The following is a 16,208-nucleotide window of genomic DNA, read 5'->3' on the forward strand; positions in this document are numbered from 1 at the left end:
TCAAAACACCAACTTACTGAAGTAAATTCCTAAAAATCCAGGGGCTGTTCCAAAGGACCTAGCACCACTCTACCAAATCATTTACTCATTCATTCAACAAAGTTCACTGGTGCTCTGCTCTGTGCAAAGCACTTCCCTTGGATTTGCTCTATTGAAATGTTATCCAAAAGGAAAAAGTCATTTTTTTTCTTTCAGTCTGAGTCTCTGGTGGGTCCTGTACAAGACCTAGCGGGGCCAGAGGATGGGCTTCAGGTAGGAAGGTGCCAGGCACCTGGACAAATCACAAGAGATGGCCAGAACAGTGACCTGGTATCATAAATGGCCTCTAGAATCCTGGCTTCCCCTTTCCAGATATGTGACCTTAGACAGAGCATCTCATGTTCCTGTGACTCTGTCTCCTCCTGTGCAAAATGGCATCATCACAGGACCTGGCTCACACAGCTGTTGTGAAAATTAGGTAAAACAGAACATCGTCCAGGAGGTTCCCAAGAGCAGTGCATCCCAATTCTATCAGACTCAATGCTCCCCTTTTTAGTAAATATTTTGTAAGACCACTTTTACTATTCTGAAATGAAATTTATAGATAATATGACCTACCTATACACATAATTCTTTAAAGAATCAATATACAACCCTAACCATAAGATAAAGAACTAAAAGAAAATAATTTCAAATAAAATAATATGCATTTTAACCTATATATGTTTGAGCATAACTACACAAGAAGATAGAAGATAACTGTACCTACTTGCAATGAATATGTTTGAATTTAAGAGCAGTAAAACATTATTGACTGCAACATTATGGGTACTTCTTTAAATTTGATGTGCTGAAACAAGATTAAACAAATACTATATATTCATACAGATACATACGAATGCAGCTGAACAGAGGTGTGTTATTTTGGCACTTAAATACACTGAGGATTTTGCTGTTCATACTGTGGTTTTGAAATGGTGAACAACTCCTGGGAAAGATAAAATACAGTATTCTCTTGATTTATATGATAGTAGCACTCATGAAAAATTCAGTGTATATTAAAACTATGCAAAAAGTACTTTGTGTTTATAGTCAAAATGGAATTAGGTTCTAGGCTCAGACCAATATAAAAAGATTTTCTACCTGTATGACTGTCGGGTGGGACATTCAAATGCCAAATGTCAAATGTCACATGCAGTGCAGGACAAATCATTGGGTAAAACTGCCTCATGTAAGGCAAGAAGTTTGGCCCTCTCTGTCTCCTTTAAGCAGTGCCCCAGCAACCAGGGTAATATAAATACACCAGTTATTTCTAAAACGCCTCTAGGGGGCAGCACTGTCTCCATTGAGGATCAGTGGGCCATTGTTTATGGGGTTACCGAACCCAGAAGGAACGCAGGATGATGGCCATTCAACCTCCAGGAACATATAGACTAGACAGAGAGCATTAGGAAAATCTATCAGCATTTCACACTCAGACTCCAGTGATTTGTTCTGTCCTACATTCTTGTTTTGGGCTTCCTAGGTGGTGCTAGTGGCAAAGAACCCATCTGCCAATGCAAGCAGACGTAAGAGATTCGGGTTCGATCCCTGGATTGGGCAGATCCCTGGAGGAGGGCAATGCAACCCACTCAAGTATTTTTGCCTGGAGAATCCCATGGACAGAAGGGCCTGGCGGGCTACAGTCCATGGAGTCGCAAAGAGTCAGACACAACTGAAGCAACTAGGGTAAGGCCACTCCCCCATGCATGGAGAATGAAGTCTCTCCTGAAGAGTATGAAGAAGGAAATCACCATATTAGGCAGAGCTACATCACACAGACTTCCAGGGAGAGAAGAATCCTCAGCAGATGGATTGATCCTTATACTTTTCTCCTGGAACAACTATTGGGACCTCTTTGAAAAGCACATCATCAGTGGTCTATAAATAACCCTCAGTTTGCCCATCTATGGCTCTGTTGTGAATCACCACCAGAGGATTTCACAATGCTGTCTTTCAACTGGACATATCTAAAGAAAAATCATCATCTTTGTGGAAATAACCGTACCTCTGGCAAAACCAGTCAAGTCATTGAGGTAAGCTGGTGTGTGCCCATCCCTTTCCTTGCTGTATGCAGCCTCAATGAATAACCATCAAAACCTTACTTGAATCTGAGTTCTACTTCCCATAAAAAGGAGCAATCATTTCAGTCATCCCAGGAAGAGGCAGCTCATGGGATAGGAAGCTGGAATTTAGAGGCTGACACCAGAGAGAAGAGAAACTCATCTCCTTCTTGACTTCATTATTTTGGTGGATTCACCTGAACTCTCAGGAGGGCAGCTGGACAGGCTTTCTGGGACTGCTGTGATGGTTTTGACTACACAGAGGCAGCCCCACGCTAGGATAAGTGGGCCCTGAGCCCTCATGATCAAGTCATATCTTGCAAATGAGATTATATGAAGTCATGTTATTCTTCTCTGTTTATTTTTCGTTATCCCCAACCTGCCGTAAAGGCTGCTCTGAAGGAGCCTGAGTTGTCTCAGCGTATGTGTGTGTGCTGGAGGGTGGAGCCACTGACTAGTGTTGGTGATGAGTGAGAAATCCCAAGGGAAAACTCCAGTCATCTCTCTCCACAGTCTCCCTTCATTGGTAAGCTTGGAAGAGTTTTCATTCATTAGTAAAGGCAGTAACTTTCCCCCCCAGAGTCTGGTGGAACAGGGAGGCCCTAGTCACAGATGAACTATGTGAGACACCAAGAAGAGAGCCCAAGACCATGCGCCCACAGTTAGGTTATCAAAACTCGAGAAGAAGAAGGCTGATCTAGAAGCAAAGAGTTATAATGTTGGGACCCATTCTGTTGGCTGTAACTATTTTTCCAGGTAACAAAGTGGGTCCACCAATCATTGGTGGGAGTGAGCCTACCTTTCCGAGAGAGTGGCTCCATCCGTGGACAGAAAGGATTCACCAAAGCTGGGAACCAAGCATGGCCTGACATGTATCACCTACATGTGTTTTGGGGGACAGAGAAGAAGCCAAGAGAACATGAGAATACACAAATAAACAAAACAGAAATAACTACAGCTATTTTCTCAAGACTTGCTTCTCATCACCTCTCACACTCCTCAGGAGAGCCCCCAGGGTCACCATTTCCAAATGTCCTGAGGTATGTGACCTCCAGGGTGACAGAGGCCTGGGAACTAGAGGTGCTATCTCCAGCAAGCCCACAGCCTCCGGAATCTCCCTGACATCTCTGCCATCTGGCCTTCTGTTCTGTAAAGCAACCCCCACAACTTGAGGCACGTTTTGGGAGCAAACCCGAGAAGGAGACCACTGAGTGTGAACACCCATCTCAGGAAGCCAGTGCACTCAACCAGTGGTTCCCAGCCCTGCATGCACATTAGAATCACCTGTGGAGCTTCATCACACACCTAGGGCTGGACCCCACTGCCAGAGTTTCTGACTTAATTGGTCTGGGATAGGGCCCAGGCATGGATATGCTTTAAAATCTCCCCAGGTGATTCTAATGTGCAGCCAGGGTTGAGACCCACTATATTATATACAATAGGAGAGGCCCTCAGGCCTTCACTCAGATTCCAGTTACTCTTAATTTATATAGGCTTCTAACAATCCAGTTGTCTGGTTTCCTAGCTGGCATATGATTAAAAACTGCATATGTAGAAGGGGAGAGAAAGGCTGCTAATGAAAAGACACTAAAACCAGCAAGACGTAACAAATGAGCGTCTGAGCACAAGTGTAAAGATAGAAAGCCTATAAAAAGCAAACACAGCACTCAACCCCTCCCCTCCCCACCATATCCTATTTACAGTAAGGGCCTGAGGCGATCACTAGGTGAAGAAGGGAGGTGGGAGGAGGGCAGGCTTCAGTCTGAGGAAGTATTACTACCCCATTTCGTGGATGAAGAAACCGAGACTCAAGGAGGATCACAGATGGCCTCGCTCAAAGTTGCACAAGCCCTGAGTTGCAGTGCTGGGATTTGAAGATCAAATGTGGGTCGGTGCTTAAAAGCCCACATATGTTGAAAGTGCCGTATCTGCCTGTTTAGTATGACTGATATTTCTGATGACCCAACCTTCAGTATCCAGCCATTCAAGACGTTCATTCTAGGAATAGTTATACGCACACACTCACAAATATATGCTTAACAGTGATGAAAGAACAGGGTATCCATTTGGGAAATAAATAAATAATACAAGTTCTTTCCCAGCTCACACCATTCATCAAAATGAATACCAGATGGATAAAGATGGAAATGAAACCATAAAGGTACTAGAAGAAAATATAAGTGGATATTTTATAATCTTACAATGGGGAAGGGCTTTCTAAACATGTCAACAAAAGCAGAAACCATAGAGGAAAAGATTGATAGATTTGACCACATTAAAAATTAAAAACTTCTGTACATCAAAAACTACCATAAATTGAAAAAATATTCAACCTCGCTAGTATTCAAAGAAAGGCAAATTAAAACAGCAATGAGAGGTCTATTTTTTTTCCTGATCAGATTGGCAGTGATTAAAAAGAATGATAATACAGAGGGCTGGTGAGGGTGAGGGGAAATCAGCGCTCATACACTGTTGGAGGGAGTGTAGAGTGGTACAGTCTTTCTGGAAGGCATTTGGGCAGTATGTATGAAAAAAGCCGAAGAAGACATGTAACTTTTGACCCAGTAATTGTATGTATAAAAGTTTATCCAAAGGAAAGAATGGAACTACTACACACACATGCACATATAAAATGTGTATAAGGATTTTATTCACTTTGGAATGTTGAAAATTGGAAGCAACCTAGCTGTTTAACAAAATGAATTAGTCAAATAAATTATGCTATATACATAAGACATAATATTTTGTGGCTGCCAAAAATGATGCTGTATAGACATACAGGCCAGTGGAATAGAATAAAGCACAGAAACAGATTCAAATATATATGAGAATTTGGTATATGATAAATACCAAGTCAGTGAGGAAAAGATAAGATTTTTAATAAATGGTGTTTGACTAACTGGAAAAAGACAGATGCTAGAGCAGCATTTCACATAGTATACCAGGATAAGAGTCAGTTGGTTCAAAGGTTTAAAGGCACAAAATAAAAACATAAAATCACCAGAAGAATAAAAGAATTCCTTTATAATCTTAAAGTAATGAAGGCCTTTCTAATTGATTCAATAATTCAGAAGTCATAAAATAAAAGACCGATAAATACATCTATATAAAAATCTTTTTTAAAAGTCTGCATGGCTAAAGCACACAAAAAAAGACTAACTGGAAAAAAACTGCAACCTATTTCACAAAGGGTCAATCACTCTCACATAATTTGTTTCTAGATATCAAGGAGATCAATAGCCCAATAGAAAAAAAAAAGCCCCTTTTCAGAAAAAAGAAATACAGATGGCTTTAAAGAATATAAAAGGATGTTCAATTTCATTATTAATAATGAATGCAAATTATAGTTGCAATGACTTTTCACCTATCAGATTTATACATATCCAAAATACACTTGATTGGGGGAAGTTGTAGGGAAACAGGCACCCTCATACACTGCTGGTAGGAACAGAAAATGATACACCCCTATAAAGGGCAATACGGCATTTTCTATTAATGTTGCTAATGTATTTACCCGTAGACTCAACAATCTCACTCTGAATTTTTCCTCAAAATATATTTGGACACATACAGAAATGATATATGTATGTATTATAACATTACTTGTAATAGTAAAAGATTGGAAATAACCCAAATGTCTGATTATATGGAACTGGTTAGATATTATTGTCTATCTACCCCATAAAATGCCAGGAACTATATACTGATATGAAAAAGTCTCCACTACTTACTATTAAGTTTCTATTTTAAAGCACAGTACCTAATAACTACATAGTGTGCTAACTTCTTTGTAAGAAAGGGCAAGGTATATATAATTGCATTTGCTTGTATTTTCAAAAAGGGGCACTGTAACTATTAAAAGTGGGATCTACAGAAGGGAAATCAAGAAACCAGGTGAGGAGGGACATGAGTACCAGCAAAAATTCTCAATTATACTTTTTAATACCATTGTGATTTTTGAACTTTGTGAAAGTATTGTCTATTTTAAAAGAAAACTAATTTAATACATAATTGTGCAGACTCACTTGTGTTGACATGAAAAGATTTTCCAAATGGACTTAGTGCATAAAATAGAAATACATACAGAATAATCTCAATTTTGCCTTTCAAAAATCATGTATCTATAAGGTTGTATTCTTATACAATGATTTCCATAATCTTGGGAAACAGGAAAGCTTTAGCCATAAACAAGTTCATCACATTGTATTTAATTTTAAAAATTTTGCAAACAGCCTAAAATGTAACAACAGGTATTAAAGGTGGTACGGGATCTGTGAATAGTTTCAATTAGAAATAATTACATTATAGAAAAATGTTTATTACTGTGAGAGATTAACAGTATGACAAAAAGTATATATAGTGTGTATATAAAGCAGCATATACAATATAACTGTTTAATAGAAAAAAAAAAAACATGTTTAGAAAAACTGGCAGAAGACACATGCCAGGGTATTTGTTAATTGTAGTTATCCCTGCATGTGGAATTATAGGTGTTTTGTTTGTTTTCTTGTAAATGGTCAAGACTATCACACTGTTCCATAATAAACAATGCCTTCTAAAATGAGAAGAAAAAATAAAGCACTAAGGACTTTTTAATGCTTTTTTAAAAAATAATGCTTCAAGAGTTAAATGCTAAACTACCTTAAAAAGTCATCTACCTGAAAAGAGAGACTGGCTAAGTAACGTGGGCTACCTTCATCTGCTGATGATAAGCCTTGGTCCGAGGCTGAGGTTCTCATTCTGTCCTTCCTCCCTTTGAGTCTTTCCTGACTACAGGGTGTTGGCCACCACGCTGGGACCAACAGCACTGCCCACCAGTATAGGACAGCAGGACACTGCAACACCATAAGACCCACCTCTCCTTACTCCCACCCCAGGGAATCACTGGTCCAACCACTTGCCTTCTGGCACCTTTCGGCAGCTGAGCTAATAAACCTACTGGGCTGGAAGGTGGCGGGTGGGCAGTGTTGTGAGTGACATGGTCAGGCAGGAAGATTTTCAGCGAAAGGAAGGCGTGGCTTTCAGGTGTGGCATCTCTCAGGCAGATGTCCTCCAAAGAGGCTTGGGGGAAAAGAGGAGGGGCCTGAGGCCCAGGTAGCCGCCTAGGCCCTTCCCGTTTCCTGAGAGTTTACTACAACCATCTTTTACCTGGTCTCCTCCTCTGTCCCTGACCTTGTCCAACCTGACTTCCAAGCCCCTGCCACTCTAATTGAAATATACCTAATTATTTTATTCCTGGGATCAAAACATTTTATCTGAAATCAGCACTTCTCAAACTTTTCTGCTAAACTACACCAACAGCAGACAAAAGAAATGCCTTTGGTTCCCCCAGGGGACCTCACAGCCTGAAGCTCCTGCCAGCACACCCAAGCTCTCTTTGAAGTCTTCTGTTTTCTCTTTAAAATTCATGAGAATTTTGCATGCTATTCTATGATATATCTAAACTTCTCTTAATATGAAGATGTTTAAAATTACTCACCTCGAGGAAAACTGATGCTCCTGAAAGAAATATTGTGTTTATCCAAAGGCTCAAATATCCTCCTTGGAGAAGTACCTATAGCATAAAATCCAAACTCCTGACAGGCGAGGCTCTATAAAATTTGGCCCCCACAAACCCTCCTGCCTTCCTCCTGCACACTGTCCAATTGCACACTGTTCAATCACTGGGCCCCCGGGACTCCTGCCATGTCCTGATTTGCCAGGTTCTTGCCAGTCCCTGCATTTTTGCTCAGGCTCTTCCTTCCTGGGGATGCCACTCTCTACCTGCTGACAACCCACTATCCCTAAAAGCCTTCAGGGAGATTAAATGCCACTTTCCACATTACATCTCCTCTGATGGTCCTGACAGATGCGAAAGCAGCCTGTGCTTTGGGATCAGAAAGCTGGTGTTTAAGTTGTGAGTCCCAACTCTTAACACTGGACAAATTATCTAACTTCTGACATCTCATTTGTGAAATAGGGAACAACTGTGCTTCTTTCACAGGACTGTTCGAGGGAGTAACGAAAATTCAAGCAACAGTGTCGTGCCCAGCTGCACTCCCCTAGACTCCTCCAAAACTCCTAGAGCAGTCTTTACACCACTCACAGAAAGAGCAGGTGTTAACACATGCATGATTTTTCATAATGGCTTATTTTCCCCCAATAGATCGGTGGTTCCCAATGTCCCGAGGAAGTTTCTTGTATTACCCCCATGACCCCATGTCTTGAAAGATTTTGGTTATTAAATCAAACACATTTATGGAAGAGTACCTGCTTTTCTAAGTTCTCTGTCCCATGAAGCTTTCTGAACACTGAGAACTGTTCCCAGCCTCCCCTCTCCTGCCGCACTTGAGGGGCTCTGAGCGGGCAGCCACCCACAGAGACCATAAACACCTCAAGACTGCATCTCCGGCTCCATACTTCCCACAGCACCTTACTCAGCGCCTTGCTCTAAGAACACACCTAGTAACTGCTTGTGGCATAAACAGAAAGTTCCACCCAGATGACAGTGGGGGAGAGTCTTGTCTAAATGAGCCGGGTCGGTGTGCAGAAAGGGGGCATTGTTATGGGAGGCAGGCAGTGCTGGAGGCCACCCTTCTCCCCCGCCCCACCCCAAGCAGCAGGCACCCCCAGTTCTACCAGCTGGCCTCCAGCTTCAGTGTGTGAGCCGATTAAAAAGCGCCCTCTCTTCAGTGTCTGGAAACTCCTGCAAGGAAAGTTTGCTGCCCCAAGTTGGCTTTTGACTAGAGTCTTAATAAGAAGCCTCAGCAGGCTGTGGCTGGAGAGACAATGTCACTTAGAGGAGCAGCTTGAAGCGGCAGTTAGGAGAAGAATTATTTTAATGAATACATTTCCTTTCAATTGTATGGGAATATCAAGATCCCATTAGAATAGGGAAGCAATTAGAACTAATAAAGATGAATGCACAGTGCTCAGTGCGTGCGGAATAACAAGCAGCCAACAAAGGGACTCGGAGAGCCCACACTAATCCAAGCGCACTGGCGGCCAGCGGAGGGGAAACGGCTCTGTTCAGCTGCTCAAAGGCCCTGTGTCCCACGCATTCTGGTCACGGCCAGCAAATGGCGTGAGCTGGGCCTTGGAGTTGGGGGTGGATGGGCCCCCGCCCTGGCCCTGGGAGATAGAGATGGGCTGTTGGCAGCCCCTTGGCGACAGCCATTCAGAACAGGGCCCTGGCTCCCCGCCAGCCTCGCGCCTGCCCCTTGCACTGGGCCTCATTGTGTCCAGGTGGCAAATGCCTTCTCGCCAACTCTCCTTCAAGGTTTAGAGAGCGGGTGGGACAGTGGAGGAGGGAGGGAGGGAGAGGGGGGCCCTTTGCCCCTCCATCTCTCTCCTCCCCTCCACTGGCCAGGGTCTGTTCCTCCTCTGGGTTGGGTGTTATGTTACAGACACTTGTGGGTCACAGGCAGCCAAACACAGGAGTACTGTTGCTTACACAATTGCTCTTCAAACAGTAACAAACAATTTTCATTACCCAAGTCAGATCGAATCATCTGCCTGGCCATCCTGCTTCAATACCAGCCACACATACAGGACCCAGAGCTTCACACTCTGCCTACTCTGCTGTGACAGAACTGGGCTTCATTCTGTCCCTGGCCCAGGGATGTGGGACAAAGCTCTTCTTCCTCTGATCCCTTCTTTGAGCCGGATCAGCTGCACGGCTGTCCAAACTGTCAGGAGAAATAGAGAAGACATAAGCACCTATGCAGTTTCAGGCTCACTCAGATCGGGGGTGAGACACTGCTCAGAATCTGTGAAGAAGGCACTCAGAGCTTGGAGGACTCTACTGACATATTTAGAAGGAATCCAACAAGATAACTCTGGCTTTCCACCAAAGCAGTCACTAGCCTTAGATGGAGTGTCAGGACTTGACATTTCTTTATTTAATCTTTTTTGGCCAGACAGTTTTTTCAACCAGGAATGCGTAAGCTCATTCCAAAATGTCTGCATGAGAGGCCAGTCATACTTATTACTGAGTTTTCTACCACATCTCTTAAAAAAAAAAAAAAAAACTGTAACTTTTTATTTCTTAATGGTAGAGCATTTTAAAAGTACGTTTACATTTATAACCTTACTTGAACCTCGAAATAACTGTGGGAACTGGCAAAGGCTAAGGTTGTCAGGTCTAAAAATGAGGAAACAGTGGTCCAGAGAGGTTAAGTATGCTGTGCAAGAATAAATGAATGGGCTGGGACACCAGAAGTCAGGTTTTCTGATCCGGTTCAGTGCTTTGTTCTAGAACACACCTTTTCTATACCCACAGAGTGCCAGACATTTCCAGGATAATTCATCCTGCCAGTCTGCTTTTCCAATATGACTCCCTTAGAGCTTTCCACATACTAAACTGTGCTAAGCACTGTAGGCTTTCAAACACTGTAGTTTAGGCTACAAAGAATCACCCTTTAGGAAGCTTTCAATCCAACAGTTATCAAAGTTTTGTTTTGCTGCCCTCCACCCCCAACCCCGTCAAAGAAGGAGAAATATACATTTCCTCCCTTTTCACAGCTTAAGTAGGAGGGACTGTTTTAAAAGTCTGCCTGGCCTTGGCTTCCCTGGGGGTCCAGTGGTTAAGAATCTGCCTTGTAGGGGACACTGGTTCCATCCCTGGTATGGGACTATCCCACATGCTGTGGAGCAACTAAGCCCATGCATCACAACTACTGAGCCCTGCATTGCAACTGCTGAAACCCATGCTCAACAAGAGAAACCACTACAATGAGAAGGCCACACAAGACAACAAAGGGTAGCACCCCCTCACTGCAATGAAAGAAAGCCTGCACGCAGCAATGAAGACCCACCACACAAAAATAAATAAATAAATAAGTATTTGGGGAAAAAATAGCCTGCTAGTCCAGTATAAGGTCAGCATAATCAAAACTGACAACTGATTGTCTAGGCCCCTTTCATTAAAAAGCATTGTAGCATCAAGGGGTTGTTAAGTGGCAAAGCAAAGTCATTCAACTTTCATATCCCTCATCACCTCCTATACCTAAACGGTCTGTTCATTTAAAAAGTGTTTTTACATGGTGACTATAGTTAATAATACTGTACTGCATATTTGAAACTTGTTAAGAGAATAGATCTTAAAAGTTCTCATCACAAGAAAAAAAATTTTGTAACCATGTACGGTCCCTAGACTTACTGTGGTTATCATTTCACAGTATATATGAACATCGAATCACTGTGTTGTACACCTGAAACTAATGCTATCTATCAATTATTCCTCAATTTTAAAACCTTATTTTTATAATTTTAAGGTATAATTTATATACCAAGAGATACATAGATATTAACAGCAGAGTTTAATAAGTTTTGACAAATGTATTATCTACACCCAAACCAAGATTCAGAATATTTCCATCACCTGCAGAAAGTTCATGCCTATCCCATTCCAGTCAACCCCACTCCAGGCCTCCACCGTTCTCATTTCTGTCACCAAGGATCAGCTGAACCCATCTTGAACATCAGATTAACTGGAATCATACTGTGTTATCTTTTGTGTCTTTCTTCTTCTTACTCAGTGTCAACCAAACTCATCCATGTTGTTTCAGTAGTTTATTTTTTTTAATAAGTAGCATTATATTATTGATTCAGTTTTCAAAACCCAGTCATATTTCTACTAATTTTCCCTCAAAATTCTTTCCATTCAGTGTGTCTCCTGCATGCCCCTTTGCATGCAGCTGCCTCCTCTAACTCTCCTTGGCAAAGCTTGAAGTGAGAAAGATACGTAAGTAGAATATTTTGTCCGCAAGGATGCCATTTCAGGTAGGAGTGATTCTACCCTCAGGAGAAACTGACAACCAGGCAGTCCAGCACTGTGGTCATGAGGACGGACTTCAGAATAGACAGACTGAGGTTCTCATTTCTAGTCTAGCACTTGGCAGATGGGTGGCTGGGGACAGGTGATTTAACCTCTCAGTGACTGTTTTCCCATTTGCAAAATGAGGATAATAATACCTTCCTAATAGGGATTTGTGAGGACTAAATTACATTGTACATAAAATGTCTGGCATAATAGAAACTAATAATAGCCTCAAGTTAGACTATAATAAACATTCTCCTGCTTCATTCACATACTTTCAGCTTTTCTAAGTCTTAAAGTATAAATGGGTTTTATACTTTATATTTTCAGACTCTTTTAAAAATAAAGAGTTCATGATTACATCTAGAAAACGCTGTCAGATATTTACTTAAAAGAAATGCTATTTCCTCTGGAAAAAAAAAAAGGAAAGCCTTTTATCATTTATTCAATGACAAGTACATACTGACTTCTGATGCTGAGGGGCTCTTCATAAGAGTTAAGGACACAGACCTAGCTTTCAGGATATTTTATTTTGGAGGGGAATAAGACAAGCACAAAAATAACTATAATACAAAGCAGAGTATGGTCAATAATAATAATTAACATCTACGTACAAAGCTAGTAGAGGTGATGGAATTCCAGTTGAGCTATTTCAAACCCTAAAAGATGATGCTGTGAAAGTGCTGTACTCAATATGCCAGCAAATTTGGAAAACTCAGCAGTGGCCATAGGACTGGAAAATGTCAGTTTTCATTCCAATCCCAAAGAAAGGCAATGCCAAAGAATGCTCAAACTACTGCCCAATTGCACTCAACTCACACACTAGTAAACTAATGCTCAAAATTCTCCAAGCCAGGCTTTAGCAATACATGAACCGTGAACTTCCAGATGTTCAAGCTGGTTTTAGAAAAGGCAAAGGAACCAGAGATCAAATTGCCAACATCTGCTGGATCATTGAAAAAGCAAGAGAGTTACAGAGAAACATCTATTTCTGCTTTATTGACTATGCCAAAGCCTTTGATGGTGTGGATCACAATAAACTGGAAAATTCTGAGAGAGATGGGAATACCAGACCACCTGACCTGCCTCTTGAGAAACCTGTATACAGGTCAGGAAGCAACAGCTAGAACTGGACACGGAACAACAGACTGGTTCCAAATAGGAAAAGGAGTACGTCAAGGCTCTATATTGTCACCCTGCTTATTTAACTTATATGCAGAGTACATCATGAGAAACGCTGGGCTGGAGGAAGCACAAACTGGAATCAAGATTGCAGGGAGAAATGTAAATAACCTCAGATATGCAGATGACACCACCCTTATGGCAGAAAGTGAAGAAGAACTAAAGAGCCTCTCGATCAAAGTGAAAGAGGAGAGTGAAAAAGTTGGCTTAAAGCTCAACATTCAAAAAACGAAGATCATGGCATCCGGTCCCATGACTTCATGGCAAATAGATGAAGAAACAGTGGAAACTGTGGCTGACTTTATTTTGGGGGGCTCCAAAATCACTGCAGATGGTGATTGCAATCATGAAATTAAAAGACACTTGCTCATTGGAAGGAAAGTTATGACCAACCTAGATAGCATATTCAAAAGCAGAGACATTACTATGCCAACAAAGGCCCGTCTAGTCAAGGCTATGGTTTTTCCAGTAGTCATGTATGGATGTGAGAGTTGGACTATAAAGAAAACTGAGCACCGAAGAATTGATGCTTTTGAACTGTGGTGTTGGAGAAGACTCTCGAGAGTCCCTTGGACTGCAAGGATATCCAACCAGTCCATCCTAAAGGAGATCAGTCCTGGGTGTTCATTGGAAGGACTGATGTTGAAGCTGAAACTCCAATACTTTGGCCACCTGATGCGGAGAGCTGACTCATTTGAAAAGACCCTGATGCTAGGGAAGATTGAGGGCAGGAGGAGTAGGGGACGACAGAGGATGAGATGGCTGGATGGCATCACCGACACAATGGACATGGGTTTGGGTGGACTCCGGGAGTTGGTGACGGACAAGGAGGCCTGGTGTGCTGCGGTTCATGGGGTCGCAAAGAGTCGGACACGACTGAATGACTGAACTGAACTGAACCGAACTGAATATAGTGGTTAAGAGCATGGTCTCTGGAGTCATACTATATGATTGAAATATTGGCTCAGTCATGTGATGTTGGGGAAGTTACTTAACCTCTTTGTGTGTTATTCACTTATAAAATGCGAATAATAATAGCACTTATCTAGCAGGGCTGTTAGAAGAAGTAGATGAGTTAATACATAGAAAAAAATTAGTACATTTAAAAAATAAGCAATAAACAATAGCTAACACTCATTGAGGGCTTCCCTGTTGGCTCAGTAGTAAAAAATCCACCTGCCAAGGCAGGAGACATGGATTTGATCCCTGGGTCAGGAAGATCCCCTGGAGAAGGAAATGGCAACCCACTCCAGTTTTCTTGCCTGGGAAATTCCATGGACAGAGAAACCTGGTGGGCTACAATCTATGGGGTGGCAAAAGAGTCAGACACAACTTAGCAACTAAACAACAACAAAAACCCACTTATTGAACACTATGTGCCAAGCACTGTGTTAAATGGTTTCTATGCATTTCTTCACATGATCTCCACAATGTTGTCTCTACTATTATGCCCATTTTACTCACAAGGCAACTGAGGGGCAGAAGTTTAGGTAATGTGCCCAAGATTACATAGCCAGTAAATAGCAAATCTCATAGAAAAGACATATCCATAAAATGGGGACAGTGATAAAAGTACTTACCTTAATGAGGATTAAACAAATTAATATTTGAATAATGGTTAGAACAGAGCCTAGAGCACAATAAGGCCTATGTTAAATACAAGTTGCTATGGTGACAGTGTCAGACTTTATCTTTTTGGGCTCCAAAATCACTGCAGATGGTGACTGGAGTCATGAAATTAAAAGAAGCTTACTCCTTGGAAGGAAAGTTGTGACCAACCTAGATAGCATATTCAAAAGCAGAGACATTACTTTGCCAACAAAGGTCCATTTAGTCAAGGCTATGGTTTTTCCAGTGGTCATGTATGGATTCGAGAGTTGGACTGTAAAGAAAGCTGAGCACCGAAGAATTGATGCTTTTGAACTGTGGTGTTGGGAGAAGACTCTTGAGAGTTCCTTGGATTGCAAGGAGATCCAACCAGTTCATTCTGAAGGAGATCAGCCCTGGGTGTTCTTTGGAAGGAATGATGCTAAAGCTGAATCTCCAGTATTTTGGCCACCTCATGCGAAGTGTTGACTCATTGGAAAAGACTCTGATGCTGGGAGGGATTGGGGGCAGGAGGAAAAGGGGATGACAGAGGATGAGATGGCTGGATGGCATCACCGACTTGATGGACGTGAGTTTGAGTGAACTCCGGGAGATGGTGATGGACAGGGAGGCCTGGCGTGCTGCAGTTCATGGGGTCGCAAAGAGTCGGACACGACTGAGCGACTGAACTGAACTGATGGTGATTCTGAAATGGCAGTAAATAACTAAGGAAGGCTTGAAAGGAGAGAGAGAAGTGGAGCCAGAGGAGGAAAGGGGAGGAAATGAGAGAAGAGGGAGAGACAGGAGGGGAGGAAAGAGGAGGAGAGAGGAGGAAGAGGTAGAGGAAGAGAGGGAGGAGGAGCTGGAGAGAAAGGGGGTTGGGAGACAGACTGGTAAAGGTCAGAGCAGAGCAGGCAAAAAGAAATAAATAATGGGAGTAATTAAGTTTGATTAGATTAGAAACAAAACCCCTCCCCTTTCCTCCAGTTAGTTACTATTTCTGCCAGCTGTACCTTGACATCTCTTTTATCATCTTCTTTGACTCCTGTAGAATCTGCTATCCTTACCCTCTCCTCATCCATTTTACAATACTTATGGAGTGCCTCTATGTGCTGGGCACTGTTCTGGGCACTGGGGATATGCCAATGAACAAGACAGGGCACATCTCAATTCCTATTCTGCACTATAATAATGCCAATACTCCAAGCTAGATTCCCAGCTTTTGGTCAGCCCTTCTCCAACCCATACTCCACAGGGCCACCAGAGAGACTAGATGATACAGATCCGGTCCGGACACTCCCTTGTTTAAACAGATTTCAATCTCCCGAGCATCGTGTTCAAAGTCTGTCACGAACTGTCCCGCACAGCCTTTTATCTCCCAGGCTTTACCTCCATGCAGACCGCACTTGTGACACAGTGAATCACTCAAAATCTTAGACACGCGCACTTAGAAATAAGCACCTGCTGAAGGGACGTGGCTAGAACTCCATCCCTACTTCATCCTTCTACACTGAAACCTTAGGATAGCCTGGTTGCTCCCGCCTCCAGCCTGTCAGACT

The 16,208-nt window shown here is 42.3% G+C and overlaps 1 protein-coding gene across 1 annotated transcript in view; it reads right to left on the reverse strand.

The window, feature by feature from the left end:
* VPS8 (VPS8 subunit of CORVET complex) overlaps positions 1-16,208 on the reverse strand; it is a 395,845-nt gene that overhangs the window by 367,090 nt on the left and 12,547 nt on the right. The window contains exon 2 of the mRNA XM_069558731.1: positions 2,881-2,960. The gene's annotated coding sequence lies outside the window, so the exon portion shown is untranslated. The remainder of the gene's footprint in view (positions 1-2,880; positions 2,961-16,208) is intronic.

The sequence above is a fragment of the Ovis canadensis genome, chromosome 1 (genome assembly GCF_042477335.2).
Source record: "Ovis canadensis isolate MfBH-ARS-UI-01 breed Bighorn chromosome 1, ARS-UI_OviCan_v2, whole genome shotgun sequence".
Taxonomy (NCBI): domain Eukaryota; kingdom Metazoa; phylum Chordata; class Mammalia; order Artiodactyla; family Bovidae; genus Ovis; species Ovis canadensis.